The following is a 15023-nucleotide window of genomic DNA, read 5'->3' on the forward strand; positions in this document are numbered from 1 at the left end:
AGCTGCTGCTCCTGGCCTGGCCTGGCTGCCCAGCTCGGATTTAGGTGGCTCTTCTGTCATGTGGGAGATTCCTTAGGGAGGGATGCTCGGGGGAAGGTGTTGTTTATTTATTCTCCTCTGCGGTTGCCGTGTGGGAGATGGAGGTCCCAGCTCGGTGGAATGGGATCGTGGAATCTTTAAGGCTGGAAAAGACCTCTGAGGTCACTGAGTCCAACCATTAACATTGCCAAGGCCACCACTAAACCATGTCCCAAGTGCCACATCCACGTGCCTTTTGAACACTTCCAGGAACTCTGCCCTGATAGCCTGTTCCAATGCCTGACCACACTTCCTATGAACAAATTTTCCCTAATATCCAACCCGAACCTCCTGTGGTGCCGCTTGAGGTTGTTCCCTGTTGTCCTATCCCTTGTTCCCTGGGAGCAGAGCCCCACTCCCCCTGGCTCCCCCCTCCTGTCAGGGAGTTGGAGAGAGTGAAAAGATCCCCCCTGAGCCTTCTTTTCTCCAGGCTGAGCCCCCCCCCCCAGCTCCCTCAGCTGCTCCTGCTGCTCCACACCCTTCCCCAGCTCCATTCCCTTCTCTGGACACACTCCAGCACCTCAATGTCCTTCTTGTACTGTGGAGCCACATCTGAGGGCAGGATTTGTGCCTGATGGGATGGAGTCCAAGGATCCATCTCAAGGATCACCTGCATCTTTCCTGTGCTGAGTGTGGCAATAAATAGCAGCAGTTTCCTGGTGGGCAGTGTTTGCCCCATGGCGAGGCCATTGATGTTCCTGGTGAGCCTCTGACCCCCTTGCCTTGTGTTTGGGGTGATTTTGGCCATGTGCTGTAGTGCCCTCCTTCACAGTCATGTTCCTCTGCTTCTCCTGCCCGTGCTGTTGGATCCTGGGAGCTCTGGCTGGGAGTCAGGGAATCGATAGATGGTTAAGGTGATAAGTGGCTTTGCTAAAAACCAATTTTGCAAGAGGAGTTTGCAAAGAGGTCAGTGGAGAGGATCTGCATGTGTGTCCCAAACAGCTCGCTCCGGCCAGGAGCTCAACCTGAATTAACCTGGGAATCATCCTCAGGGAGAGATGCAGCCACTCTTCTCCTGCTTCTGGAAATACGCATGGATCCTATGGGAGGGTCAGCCTGAGGAATAAGTCTCCCTCCTCCAGAGAGGAGAGGGGAAAAGAGCATTTGGGGGAAGATCAGCGAGGTGAATGTGCCTGAAGGCAACAGAAAATTAAACAAGCAGAATTTGCTCAGCTGATAACTTCTCGCTGGTCTCAGGGCCGGAGCTGTGCCGGCGTTCCGGTGGCAGTATTTACACAGGCATGAAGTGTTCCCCTATGGCTCCTCCAGTGCAGCCAGGTCTAAGCAGGCTTTTCTCTAATCTCCACCACGGCTGGATGCTGCTTCCAACTCTATTTTCCATTGAACAAACATATTCATTGCACCCACTGCTGAGAAGATCCCACAGCCCGCTTGCGGGGTCCTTACTGTTTTTGGCATAGCTTGGTGACACTGGAGGGACCATGTCACCTCCTGGCACTGAGCACGAGTGTCCCCCCATCTTATGTCACCATGTGGACCCCAACTATATGTTGCTCTAAGAGATGGATTAGGGAGGAGTGAGCAGAAATAGGGAGCAACAGATTCTAGAGGTGTTTCCCCACAGTGTTTCCAACCACCAGCAGCCTTTGAGGACTTTTCAGAGGAGATGGAGCTGATGGTACCCAAGATCTTCCTTTCTGATAAAATTTTGCAGCTGTTTTTTGGCTCTTTCATATGAAGGACTCTCTGTGTGTGATGAGTTTCTTAAGACATGATCCCATAGGCTCCTTTGCTATATCCAAGGGGTCCCAGCTCCCTCCTGGCACTTTGCTGACCTGGTCCTTGTTTCATAGAGCATTCCTGGACTGTGTGGAAGTCCCCAAGCCCTGCCTGTTCCTTGGTGCTGCCTGGTGGGGTGTTCTTGGTGGTGCCCCATGGAAGAAGTGAGCTTGGGCTGCAGTTCATTGTGCTGGTGATTTATTTGAGGGTGTTGTAACATCCCTCCAGTTCATCCCATCCCCTGTGCATCCTCGTCTCCACTGTACCTGGGCTGCAGGGTGGAAAAGGTGTGGGCTTTCCCACCTGTGCATTTGATTTTCTGTGGGGAGAGAGATGGGTTGTTTTTAGGCTTTCTGACATTTCTCAGCCTTGACTCACCTTTTCCCACCCACAAGGCCAGGGATGTCCCTCAAACTCCATCCTCAAATGTGAAACACTGGGGCTGACGGCGGGATGAGCCAGCACCAACATCCCCTCTCCCTTTGGGCAGCAGTTCCTTATTTTCCCTGGTTTTTGTCCCAGGTGGAATTTCCCCAGAAGGAGCATGGTGGGATGTTCATGCCTTGCTGTTGAGCTTTGCTTTGGTGCTGTTATTTATTACTCCATCCCTTCCCTCCCCAGCCGCCGTTTGGATGCTGTGGCTGAAACCACCCTGTTATATTATTTTTTTAATCATCGTGGGGAGGCTGTTTCTGGATGCTGATTGACGGAAACATCTTATCTCCTCTAGTCAAAGTGTCTCTGCTTTGCGTGGTAATGAAATAGTTTGACACTTTGACACGAGTGTCAAACACTTCTCCAAGGATGCAAACAGTGGAGGCTTTGATCTAGGTGCAAACTGGCTTCATTACAACAAACAGACCCCCCTTTCATCCAGGAAAGGAGATAAGGGAATTCAGTTGGTGCTAAGTAGCAGCTGCTCTTACTGGTTTTAAAAATAAACATAAGGAAAAATATCATAATAGGATAGTGAAGCTGTTTTGTCGTGTTATAAACTAGTCCTGGTGCTGTGCAGTGAAGTAAGGTGGGTGTAAAGCCAACAGTGGGAATGATAAACAGGAGAGAATCCTCCTAAAATACAACTACAGAAATTTTCTCTTTTGGAAGATGTTTGAATTTGTTTTTCCTAGTCAGAAACACCTTTTCTGGAGAAAATGCATCCTGTTTTTCATAAAAGTGATGTGTTTTTTGTGGAAAAGAACCACTTCTGCTACTAGTTTGGGGTTTTTTTAAGGAAGAGGGAGGCAGGCAGCCCTTCTGGGGGTCTAGAGTTTGGGGTCTTTGCAGGACTCCAGGTCCTGCCCCATGGCCTCATCCAGGGTGGCTCCAGAAGATGTTGGGGCTGTGGTGGGATCTGCAGGGTTTGCACACTTCCCCATCCATCCTTTCCCTGGGGGGGGGTTTTGGCTTTGCCTTTTCTCTCCCCTGATTTTAACCTGTTATTTATTATAGTGTGATATTTATTATAAGGTGGTAAATATAATATTTATCATATTCTCTCCTGGCCAAGCCTGGAGGTATTTTAAGTCCTGGTGGGAGGGCTGGAGGGAGGAATCCCAAACAGACCCCAAGCTGACAAAATTCTCAGTCATGAGCTTTTTTTTTTCCAGTAGACAATTTTGAGTAGAAATGAGTAAAATCATCACTGGGTAAAGTGGGTAAAAGCATCACTGTGTTGGCATTAGGCTGGACTATGCCTGGATTTCACCCAAGTTTGTCTAATTAAATGCAGCAGCACCTTCCCTCTATTTTGAGCCTTGAGTTTGGGCACAAATTGCCCTGTGAGCAGCTGAAGAGAATTGATGTGATGTATGGAAACCATTAAGTTACAGCAAATCCCAAGGCTTTGCAGGTTTTCCCTACCCTCTGTGCCCTATGGACACAAGCAGTGTCAGCCCAGGCACTGCCTTCTCTCCTCTGCCTTTGGGAGTTTTCCTTTTAACTGTTTGCTTAGAAAAGCTTTTCCCTTTGAACATCTTGGACTAGATGATTGTTGTGGGTCACTTCTAGCCCAACCATCCCTGTCCCCCATCCCCATCTCCCTTTGTCTCCTCCCTCTGAGCACAGCCTGGCACTGGGAGTGGGATGTCCATTATGACACCCTGGGTCCATATCCCCTCTCCTAAAGAGTGACTGTACATCCTGGGAAGCTCATCCTGGGGTCATAGTGCTGGGTATGATGCCCTCCCTGTTCATCCCACCCCATCACCAGCTTGGATCCATTCTGTCTCCATTGACTGTCACTGTAGGGGTCCCTCCATGGGCCTTGTCCCTTTTGGGATGCCTGGCACTGGTGACCCTAGTGCTGGGGTTGTCCCTTGTTGTGCTCTGCCCTTGGGTATTCCCCCCGAGATGTCTCTGCCCAGAGGATGAGGAAGCACAGGATGGGCAGAAATGCTTAATTTACTGCCTCCTTAATTTAGAACAGCAGTTCCTGCTCCTTGCCCTCATCCCTGCCTGCTCCATGCCAGGGCACTGGAGCCCTGTGAAATCCTCCCTGGGAGATGCTGAATTCGGAGATGACAGAGGATTTGGGGCTTAATTTTAGCCAGAACATGTGGCTCCTTTTCAGATCCCTCTCAAGGCAAGTCGCGGTGGCTTTGTTGTAGTCAAGGAAAGAAAAAAATGCGCCCCAAACTGGAAAGACGACGTGGTTTTGATGGAATCTCTGCACAGACAGAGTCAGGGAATTTAGAGGGAGCAGTTGTGCATTGCCCGGTGTGTGTCGGAGCGCGGCGAGGCTGCGTCGGAGATTAAAACTCACATTTCATTTTTATACACTGTGGTTAATCCAATAATGATTCCGTGTTCCAAACGGCAATAATATCTTTCAGCATAGTTAATCAGAAGAGACTTAATGCTGTCACTATTTATTAACCTTTGTTGAAAAGCAAGAAGTTTTCCTACTAATCTGTGATTGTTGCTCTTGTCAGGCTCTGTCAAGTGCAAACCAGATTTGGCATTCGTTCCAGAGGGGAGGATGCTCCCGCCTTCCTTCCCAGCCGTCTGCTGCATCCGACCCCTGCGTAGGAGCATGGTCCTGTGTGGTAAAGAGGAAGCTTTTTCCCCCCACAAAGTGATTTTTTTGCTGCCTGAGCCATATTCCTGCATCCAGGCTTCCCCACCTAGGGGGTATTTGGGATAATGAGGCAGTTTTACCCCCCCGTCTTCTTTTTTGGCTGCCTGAGCCTTATTCCTGCATCCAGGCTTCCCCACCTTGGAGGTGTTTGGGGCAAAAAGGCAACTTTACCCCTCTTCAGTGTTATATTTTAGCTGTCTGAGCCATGTTCCTAAATCCAGGACCCCCCATTCAAGGGCTGTTGGAGCCAGCAGGCTCCCAGTGTGGGGAGATGCTCTCCTGGCCAGATGGCACCGGGGCATCGACCTTGGTCTCTGATGGTTTGTGAGGCTTGAAGTGACTTCCAGCAGCTTCCCAAACTCAGGGGATTCCCCTCACCCCACTCCTGAATCCATGCTGGAGGGGAGGAAGGTGTTGCTGGGTGGACCAAGGGGGATTTTGTGAGGATACTGTGGCACGGACTGAGCCGAGACACGTGGAGGTGGCTTGTCCATTTCATCCAAAAAGTCATCCCTGCATCCCAGCATCACCCCAGTCCCTGGCAGAGGCAGGTGGGATGCTGCCCTTGGAAATACAGCCCATTTCCCAGGATGGTAACTCCCATGACTCTGCAACACCGGGAGCTGACGTGGGTTTTGGGTTTCGGGTGTGTGTTGTTTGAAGCTCTGAGCTGATAAAAGGTCAGTGTATGGAGGAATTTCTCCTTCCATATCCTCCTGTTTGGCTCCTGTGGCGGGGAGGCCGGTGCTGGAATTGGCTCGTAGGAGCACCTGGGATTAATGAGCCAGCTTGGTGCCGCGCAGAAATCGATGCTTCCTGCATTAATTGCACTGTGTTCGAGCTTCAGCTTTTTATTCTGAGTTATGGAGTTACAGGCAGAGATGTCTCTCTTCGGCACAGCCCTGGATCCCATGGGAAAGGGCCTTCCCATCCTGCCTGGGTGGGGTGGCACATCCTGCCTTGCCATGGGACGGGGATGCCCAGGAGTGGCTGGAGAGGGAAAACCAAAAACCACGGCAAAAATGAACCCCAGGGCTCTGCTTCCTTCCTGTGTTATCAACCAAATGAGGAGATGGATGGTGATGGTCAGGCTGGAGTGGAAAAACCACTGACATCACCTCTGGGTCCAACTCTGGTTTGCTGGGAGATGGATGGATGGATGGGCAGGAGGTGACAGGTGTCCACACAATGCTGGTGTTTCCTTGCAAGAGGGTTTGCAGCAGCTTTTGCATTTATTTACAAACTAATTTTCATATAATGGCAATTAATTTTTATTTATTTGCAATTATTTCTGATTTCTGTAACCAAGCTTCCATGGGGATGGAAAGCAAGGTTCCCTAGCCCCTTGTGTCTTTGGGAGCTATTTTGGAAGAGCAGGAGTTGCTGATTTCCTATTTTTAGGGTGGACTAGCATCGAGCACTGTTCTGATATCTCTTGATAACTCGAACAGGTGCAGTTATTTTACATACAGCCCCAAAGAATCCCACTTTCCTAATGTTGTTGAAGCCTAAACATAGTATTTATATTTTTAGCAAATTGTTCTTTCTGGTATTGATTTACATGTAATGTGGTCCTTGCATGAATAACTACCATAAATCTGGAAGCATTTATTAACCCAAATAGCTCCAAACTCAGTCAAATCTTGTGTGTGTTGGACACAATCATGGAACTTTAGATGCAAAGTAAGAGAGTAAAACATAGACCTTATTTTGTTGTGACCAGCTCAGTGTTTCTTCCAGCTGGTCCATTGATCCTTGATAAGAGGTAAGGGTTAAGATAATTTGGCAAAATGAAAAGGTAGGGAATAAGTAACAATAAATGGGATTTTTGATGTGGCCTGTCGATATTTGGGCTGGTGCCTGCCTCTGCCTTCCCTGCCTAGCCGGAGAAATTAACTTTTGCACTCAGTGGCTCCAGTCTTTTTCTCCCGACTCCATCCTTCGTGCTGATGGGCAGCAGGGACAGGCACTTACTTGTTGTCCGATTGATACTGAGCCCTCCAAAGCTGGGCTTTGTGGAGCCAGGGCTTACAAAAATAGTGTAAATCTTGTTTGGTATTTGTGAAACAGTGATTGTATTAAAAAAACCTCGGAGCCCTCGCCGGTGCCAGACGTGGAGGGCTGGAGGGTTTCTCATTCTAAATTTAGCCATTTAAAAGAAGATTATGGACTATGCACTTGGGACTTTTAAAAAGGCTTTCACAATAACTCTTGAAAGCCTGATGCCTTTAATCCTAAACTTTAATTTAAAATAAAGAAATCTTTTCAACTCGCCTCCCTCCCCTCCTCCATCCCACTCTTGCAGGCTGAGGTTCTTCCCAGCTTACTTACGGAGCAAAGATGTGCTCAGCTCTTTTAATTTCTTATGAAGATATTTATTTTTTAATAGAAAGAAAATCAAGTCAACACTCGAGAGTATACACAGCAGTTTACCGCGATAGGGGGAATTAATCAGTCTATAAAGTTCAAAATGTACAAAGAGGGAAGAAAAAAAAACACCCCGACTGATCAAACACAAGGCTCTTCTCTGAGATGTGGAGATAAAAGCCTTTTCCTCCGCCGGCTTCTCCACTATTGGCAGCCAGTGGGATCAAGATTATTTTTTTATTTTTTTTTTTTTGTTATGGAAAGCTCGAGATAATTAATGTTGTTGAAAGAGGACCGTTGGGTTGGCGTCTCGCAGGCTGGCCCCCGAGTCTGGCATCTTGGGAAGCAGCAGCCAGTCGAGGGGGGGGGGAATGTCCCCCACTGAGGGAACTGCCAATTTAACGGAGCAATAAATAATACGGAGAGATAAAAAAGAGCATTTAAAAAGGGCTGTGGGGCTGCAGTTGCTGTCGAGCCTCTTGCCTTTGCGATCCGGCAGCATCCCGCAGGTGACGCTCCTCGGGATGCTTCTGCAGGGCCAAATACCTGCAAACCCCTGGATACTGGGAATTGCTGGATGAGCTGTGTAGACCTGCCCGCTGCGTGCTTGATATCTCGTCTCCTAAAGCTCGTTTGGCTGTGTCCTATTACGGCGTTGGTGTTAAATGTGCCTGCACTGATAATCGATAGACGTGTGGTCACCCAGGCTGTTTGTGCATCTCCTCTATCACAGCCCTGACAGCACGAGATCAAGATGTGAGCGGGCAGGCTCATACATCGAGTGCTGTTTAAAAAGCAGGATGAATTAATTACCGCCATTAACGGCCAGGGAGAGACTTTAGGAAGCTTCAGCCGATGGTTTGGAGCCTTGAGAGTGAGATAAACTGAGTAGGTGGTGTCTTATGGTGCTTTGCTGGTGTTTCAGTTCAATTCTAGGATGGTGTGGTCTGTGTTCCCCATCCACATGAGACCAACCAAAATTTGTAGTGTTTGATGAGTCCCCTGTGGGTCTGGCAGGGGATGGACCTAGGGGAAAGACATATCTAAGTGCCCTCATTCCTAGTGTTCCTAGCCAATGCTGGGAACAAGGGCATCCCCAGTCCTTTGATCCTGCATCCCCAAACCACCCTCTGACACCCCTGACCCAGGATCCTCATGGGATGATGCATGACCCATGGGCTGGGGTGGTCCCCAAACATCCCACCAGCACTGCATCAGCATCTTTACGTGAGGCATGAGTAGGTGGTATCTCATGGTGCTTTGTTGCTGATATTTCAGCTCGTGGCTGGGATACTCTGATCCTTGAACCCCCATCCTAATGAGACCAACCAGAATTTATAGGATTTGAAGAGTCCCTGCAGATCTGGCAGGAATAGACCTGGGGAAAAGATATATCTGAATGCCCTCATTCCTAGTGACTGAAATCCCTAGATCCTGCATCAGCAAACCTCCCTCTTAACACCCCTAGCCAAGTATCCTCACGGAATGCTGCATGATCCATGGGCTGGGATGGTCCCCAGACATCCCACCAGTGCATTGGGGCCGCATCAACATCATTAGAACACAGCGGTCACAGCTGGATTTGCCCCATCCAGGTGTTTGCTCAAGATTGTGTTAATTATGATTATTTTTTAATTGCTTTGAGGGTCTTTCTGTCCTTTCCCAGCCCCCTTTGAAGGAGCTGAGATGGCACAGCTGATCATCCCATCCTCCTCCACTTTTTCTATCCCAGTTATTTATTATGCAGAATCACCAGGATTGTTCTCAGACAGGACTCGTCAGCTATAAAAGACACTGGCAAATTTTATTAGTTGACAGAAGGGTGGTGGTGGTTTTTTTTTTTGTTTCCTCCTGAAAATATTAAAAAGTCATTTTGGTTTAGAAACCTAATTTTAATTTAGTTAGGTTTTAATTTAATTTAGTTTTTAAATTCATTTTCCAGCAGAACTCAATTTTTCAAGCGTAATTTGATGCCGTCAGTGGCCATAATGTTTAATGTCCTCCCTATAAATTGCGAGGATGGCTTTGAGATGATTTACAGGATTCAGGGGGATAAAGCCGTCTCCTGGCCCTGCACGTGGGAGAGGCTGGAGGGAAAATGCTGTTATTGTGGTAGCTGCAGCAGCCAGTGTGTTACCTACAGAAAAAGGGGAAAAAACGGAATTTTCCTCCCGGCTCAGCACTCCTTGAGAGTGGATAGAGGAGAGAGACGGGTCTGTGCTGATGAGGATGCTCCAGGGATATTCCTGGATATTTGTATTCTCTGGTGGGATGAGGGGGAACCCCAACAGAGATAAAGAGTTCGGGGTGGCAGCATTACCCCCTCAAATCCATCTGCTTTCCCAAAAGTGAACTGAGCCATTTCTAGGGGGAAATAGTATCGGGGCAGACCCTTGGAAAATGCAGCATAATTGAGTGAAATACCCTCCCAGTTTCATCCCTCAAAGCGTTGCATCTAATTACTGGATTAGAGAAGTCTTCAGACTGTGCATTGAACATTATAAATGGGGATAAGATGATTCTGGGAATGGCTTAATGGAGCAGGGGAAATGGGTGAGGAATGTCTGCGTGCGTCATTGAGTCAGGGCCACACTGATTTGGCAGAGGAGGAGAAACCCTTCGGTGCTTTGGGGAGCGTGGCCATGGGGAGGGCTTGATTTTTCCTCTTGGTTTTGGCTTCTGAGTGGCAGCGGTTGGCTCCTGGGAATTCTTGCCTGTTGGAATTTGTCTTCATTTTTTTGTAAGTAAGCGTCCAAGTTGTATGTTCATGGGTGGGGAGGGAGCATTGAGGCATCTCCCAGTGTTTGGGGAGCCCGGCAGCGGGATGTGCCTGCCCAGGCATCACCAAAGAGGCGGGTGCTTTTGGCATCTCCTGCCATCCCTCCTGACCGGTGCTCACATGGAGCAGGATGTGCTGCTGGCTCCCACCTGTCAGAGCACCACTGGCTCGTCACTTGTCCAACCATGGTGGGCTCCACAGTGGTCATCCCCACTGTCCCATGCCAGTCCCATCCCCTGTGCCTGGCTTCCTGCAGTGCTGAGGGTTGTGCTCCACATCCATCCCCCTCAGGAACACTGGATTCCTCTGGTTAAATTTAACTCAATTTCTGATTATATGTTTTAAGAGATCGTCCAAAAAATTCCATGAAAACAGGACAGAGAAAACCACCTTAAACTATTGTCCTTGATGGGGAGAGGGCATGGGAGCACAGTGTCATAGTAGACAGTGGAGAATCCACATGGGAGCTGTGTCCTGGAGCCTGGACTGTGCCAACACCCTCTGATGTCACCACCTTCCCATGCCACCATCCTCTGTGGCCTCTCCCAGTGTCCCCCCACTGTCATTGGCCTCCTGCACAGTCCCAATCTGCATGGAGGGGTCTCGCCCTGTGAGTACCTCCCCGATGTCCAATCCCAAGGGTGACATGCCGGCTCCAAAGGTGAATTCCCAGCGCCCCACCGAGGTGCCCGTCTCTCCCAACAAGGTGCCATCGCCGCCCGGCGTCCCCCAGGTTGTCATGGTTACTGACGCATGGGACCCCAGAGACCCGGCTGGGAATTAATGGCAGCCCGGGATAAAGGATTCCTGTCTGGGCCGAGTTGATGGATTACATTGATGTGCCATTTGTCATAGCGTAATTGTTCTGGCAAATGTAATACCCACTAGTATAAACATTGTGCTGCTTTGCTAATAAAACTGAAAATAGGAAGAGAAAGGATGATGCAGTGTTATGGTCAGTTAAAGAGACACCGACTCCGCTCCGTGCTGGCACCGGTGGCTTCTGCCTGGAAACCCGCCCCGGCTTACCCTCTTCATCCATGGAAAATGGGCCAAGTGACCACTGAGATCCTTCTGGGATGTGTGTGTGGCATCACTTTGCCCATCACTGCCTTTGGTTGGTGGGGTCAGACACCTTCTTCACCCCCAAATGGGCACCGGGGCCCCCCGAGTGTGCTCATGCTTGGGGTTGAGCTCATCCCTCCCCAGCCTTGCACAGGTTTTAATTGCCTGGCAAGAGGTAAAGAAAGCTGTGGCATGTGTGGCAACTGAGGGGCTGCTCTCACCTTGACAAGGTTTATAAATGGGGGGATTTATGGCACAATGGGTGCCTGCCTCTGAGTGCCACTCCCTCCCCTTTTTTCAGGAGCACCAGGGTCTGACGCTGCCAGGAGCAGCCGGTGCCCAAATCCCCAGGTAGTTTTCCTTTCTGACTAATCAGCCCCTGGATTAGGAGCCCAACAGGGATATCAGCTGGGGATGAATTGCTCATCCTCCTGTGAGCAGTTCTTGGTGCAGGAGTTGATGGAGAGGGGTTGGAGAGCCCCTCCAGCCACCCCTGCTCCTCAACCATGGGACCCTTTGTCACTGTGGGATTCATCATCCCCATGTTCACAGCTCAGCTGGGCATTGGATCACAACACCATGCCCACGTTTTAGAGTTCAGGACCATGTCATCCCTGTGTTCTCCCATTTTTCTGCCATGAAAAACTATGAGGATGAGGAAGAACAAAAACCCCCTTTGGTGCAGCTCCACAACCCCCTCTTAAATCCTGGGGTCGTTCAGAGGCATCATGGTTTACACAATCATCTCTCCAAATGTTTTGAAAGTTTCTGGTTGACCTGATTCATAGGAAAAAAAAAAAAGATAAACACCCTTTCTGTGTTTGCAGTCATATGTAATTTTTATCTCTTGACCTTTAAACGTAAGCAGCAGTAAAATGAAGAACTATGGCAGTCATTTAACACCCTGCCTGTACTAACTGGTTTCTGCCTGTGAGCCGTGGTTTTAAATTGGCTAATGCAGAATACTTGCAGAGCTAATAATAATTCAGATTACTTCTGTCAGCTATTCCGGTTTCATGGGTAATTTAGTAGTTGAATAAATTTTTAAAAAAATTCATTCGTTCCCATGCACTGTTATGAATCAGTAGATGGTTTACCATTGGCAGCAGTAACTGTAAGAAGATTTAAATTGCTACTGAAAAGGATTTGAGTGAAGGTAATGTTTTATAATGTTCTAAGCCATATGCACTACTTTCAGGCCTCATCAGTTTTACATTGATTCCTAGTGAAGTGTTTAATTGCATCATGAATGCAATATAATTCAGTTCTTTTTGCTAATATGGTATATATCTCAAAGTGATATACAGCACTGACAGTGAAGACTCAGGGTTTTCTTAGGATTTTAAAATATGCCTCTGTGTGTGTTTGCACGCGTGTGTGCACATCTGTGCCTGACTGGAAGCCTTTTTCCTGGGAAACCTCTGGGCTCTGGGTTGGGTGCTTGGTGCCGAGAGCTACTGGCTCTCCTGGGATGTCTGCGTGGGCATCTGCAGGTAGGGATTCACGTATAGAAATATATATCTGCTATATAAATATATATATAAAATAAATTGTAAAATATAACGTGTATATAAATATATAGTAGTAGAAGTTCTGCTGTTACACTATGACTGCTCTGATGTTGACTGATGCTTATGGGGCAGCTCAGCTCTGGTTCTGGTGAAGTTTTGGTCCTTCCTGCTGACACCCACGGTGGGCGATGGAATCTTGATTGGAGGTGCAGGCACGATGCTGTCGGAGCCTTGTTGGCAGCGGATTAAAAGAAACACAATTTCATGTTGACATGAAGATGATTTGAGTCCGTACAGGAGCCACTCGGGATGTGGCAGGTGGCCGTCCCTCACCGCTCGCCCTGTGCTGGCTGTGGGGGCTGTGTGCCGGTGATGGAGCTCCAGAGCTGCTCCTCCCGACACAGAGCCCATTCCTGTCCTGCTGCTGAGTGCATGGAGCTGTGTGGGATGAACTCTGGAACTGCCTTTCTGTGCCCACCAGTGGCCCTGTGCTGGCCCTGGTGCCCCTCCCTCCATCCCTGATCCCTCTGTGCCCCATGGCACAGGGACTTTCCCTGTCCCCCCCGTCTGCCTCTTGCTGCTTCTGCTCATTACAACTTCATCAGTTAATTAAGGATTGGGCCCTACAGAGCCCGGTGTCATCCTGATGGGAAAACTGAGGCAGGCTCAGTGCTGACTGGGGTTTTCCCATGGGAGATGCCAGCTCTTGGCTGCAGCGCAGCAAGCATCCCCCATCCCTGCTGTTACTCTGATCTCCCTGCCTGCATCCTGCTGTCTGCTCAGCTTTAATTCCCAAATTTCCATGGATTGCAAGGAGAGGAGCACCCATAGCTGCTGGGTACTGCTGGCTGATGCTGTGCACCTGCAGCTTTTGGGAATCTTTCATTTTAGATGGAGTTACTTGTTTGGGATGCAGCATCCTTTAGTTTGGTTTGCCATGACAGGCGGGGAAATCCTGGCAGGGACCTCAGCTCGGCACTATGGGGCTGGGAGGGTTTGGTGAGAGCAGAATCCAACCTCACATTTGGAGCATTCCCACAGAATTCCTCCATGGCGATGGTGCTCCCAGCGGCGCTGCGGGGGCCAGGATTCGTGCCGGCGGTAGAGCCTAATGCGATATCAAAGTCACTAACGTGATTATGCTTATATATCATATTAGGGAAAATGAATACTAATTCAATACAAACTACTAATTCAGTAGAACAGAAAATTGCTGAGAGAATAGAAAAGTGCTGAGCATGCCGGAGCTGGGCATGGCTCAGAGGGGATGCGCTGCCTCGCTCCGTGCGGGAGCGCTTTTCCACAGCAGTTGTGGCACAGTTGTCCAGGGTGGCACGGAGCATCCATGGATGTGTGCCAGTGCCAGTGCTGAGCCAGAGAGTGGCTCTGGAGATGGCTTTGCCATGGAGCTGGGGTGAGAAACCCCCCTTCGTTTTCAAGCCCGAAACTCATGGCCAAAATTTGGGAGATGTTTGGTGGGACCTGCAGGAGAACTGAAGCAGGAAAGCAGGAAAATGGCTCCAGGCGCTGGTGGGTGGGGGTGAACTTCTGGCCAGGACCAGAGGAGGCTGCCCAATGGAGCTGGTGTTTTAAGGTGTTTACTTTTCCTAATGCATGGATTGTATCTCGTTCCTGGCCTAGTGCTCAGCATGAACAGCCCAGGCTCTGGGTGAACATCCTTGTCCCAGGGGCCACTGACTGGGCCTTCCCGTAGTCCAGCTTTTCTCCTTGGCGTAAACTCCGTATTCCTCGTGACATTTCTACTTGGGAGTATTCCTCCTTGGCATTTCAGATGTGCTCCCCACACCAGTTCCTGCTGCAAACTGGCTGTGGAGTCTCCAGCTCCTTGGGACAGTTCCCAGCACCGTGGCTGCTCACACCAGCACCACCATGGGTTTGTGCTGGGAGCTTGGGGAGCTTTGGGGGCTTGAGAAGAGGCAGCTGCTGATGCCAGAACTACTATGAGGCTCTTGGTCTAATTGGATTCTCCTTCAAATTATTATTGCTTGTGAGAGTTTTCCGTCCACAATATTTCCCGGAGCTGTGTGGCATTCCCAGGTCGTGGCAGCTGGCTTGGATCTCCAACCACCAGCGCACCCAGGATACCCAGTCCCATGGTGTGGGGACCCAAATTTTATTGATTTACTTTTGAATCAGGAATTTCATTGCAATTTAATGCATCTGCTGTGGATCCTCTGCACATGGCATCCCACACAGGCACCTTGGGACACGATGAGCATGGCTGGTTCTGGAAATTCCAGGTATTTACCCAGTTCAGAGAGAGCTGGAAGTGGGACACACAATGCTTCTGTACTAATATGGTAAGGGAGTCTTATTGTATTAGCAATTTCCCATCAGATCATGTCATATTAGTATTGTATTGTATTAGTATTTGTTTTCACTA

The 15023-nt window shown here is 49.1% G+C and overlaps 1 protein-coding gene across 9 annotated transcripts in view; it reads left to right on the forward strand.

Moving 5' to 3' along the window:
• Positions 1-15023, forward strand: part of CUX2 (cut like homeobox 2) — a 66719-nt gene that overhangs the window by 16741 nt on the left and 34955 nt on the right. The window contains exon 2 of one of the 9 annotated variants that reach the window (XM_027652204.1): positions 6065-6074. The exons of the other annotated variants lie outside the window; for them this stretch is intronic. The gene's annotated coding sequence lies outside the window, so the exon portion shown is untranslated. The remainder of the gene's footprint in view (positions 1-6064; positions 6075-15023) is intronic. 9 annotated transcript variants of the gene reach the window in all.

The sequence above is a fragment of the Corapipo altera genome, unplaced genomic scaffold (genome assembly GCF_003945725.1).
Source record: "Corapipo altera isolate COAL_440 unplaced genomic scaffold, ASM394572v1 67, whole genome shotgun sequence".
NCBI lineage: Eukaryota > Metazoa > Chordata > Aves > Passeriformes > Pipridae > Corapipo > Corapipo altera.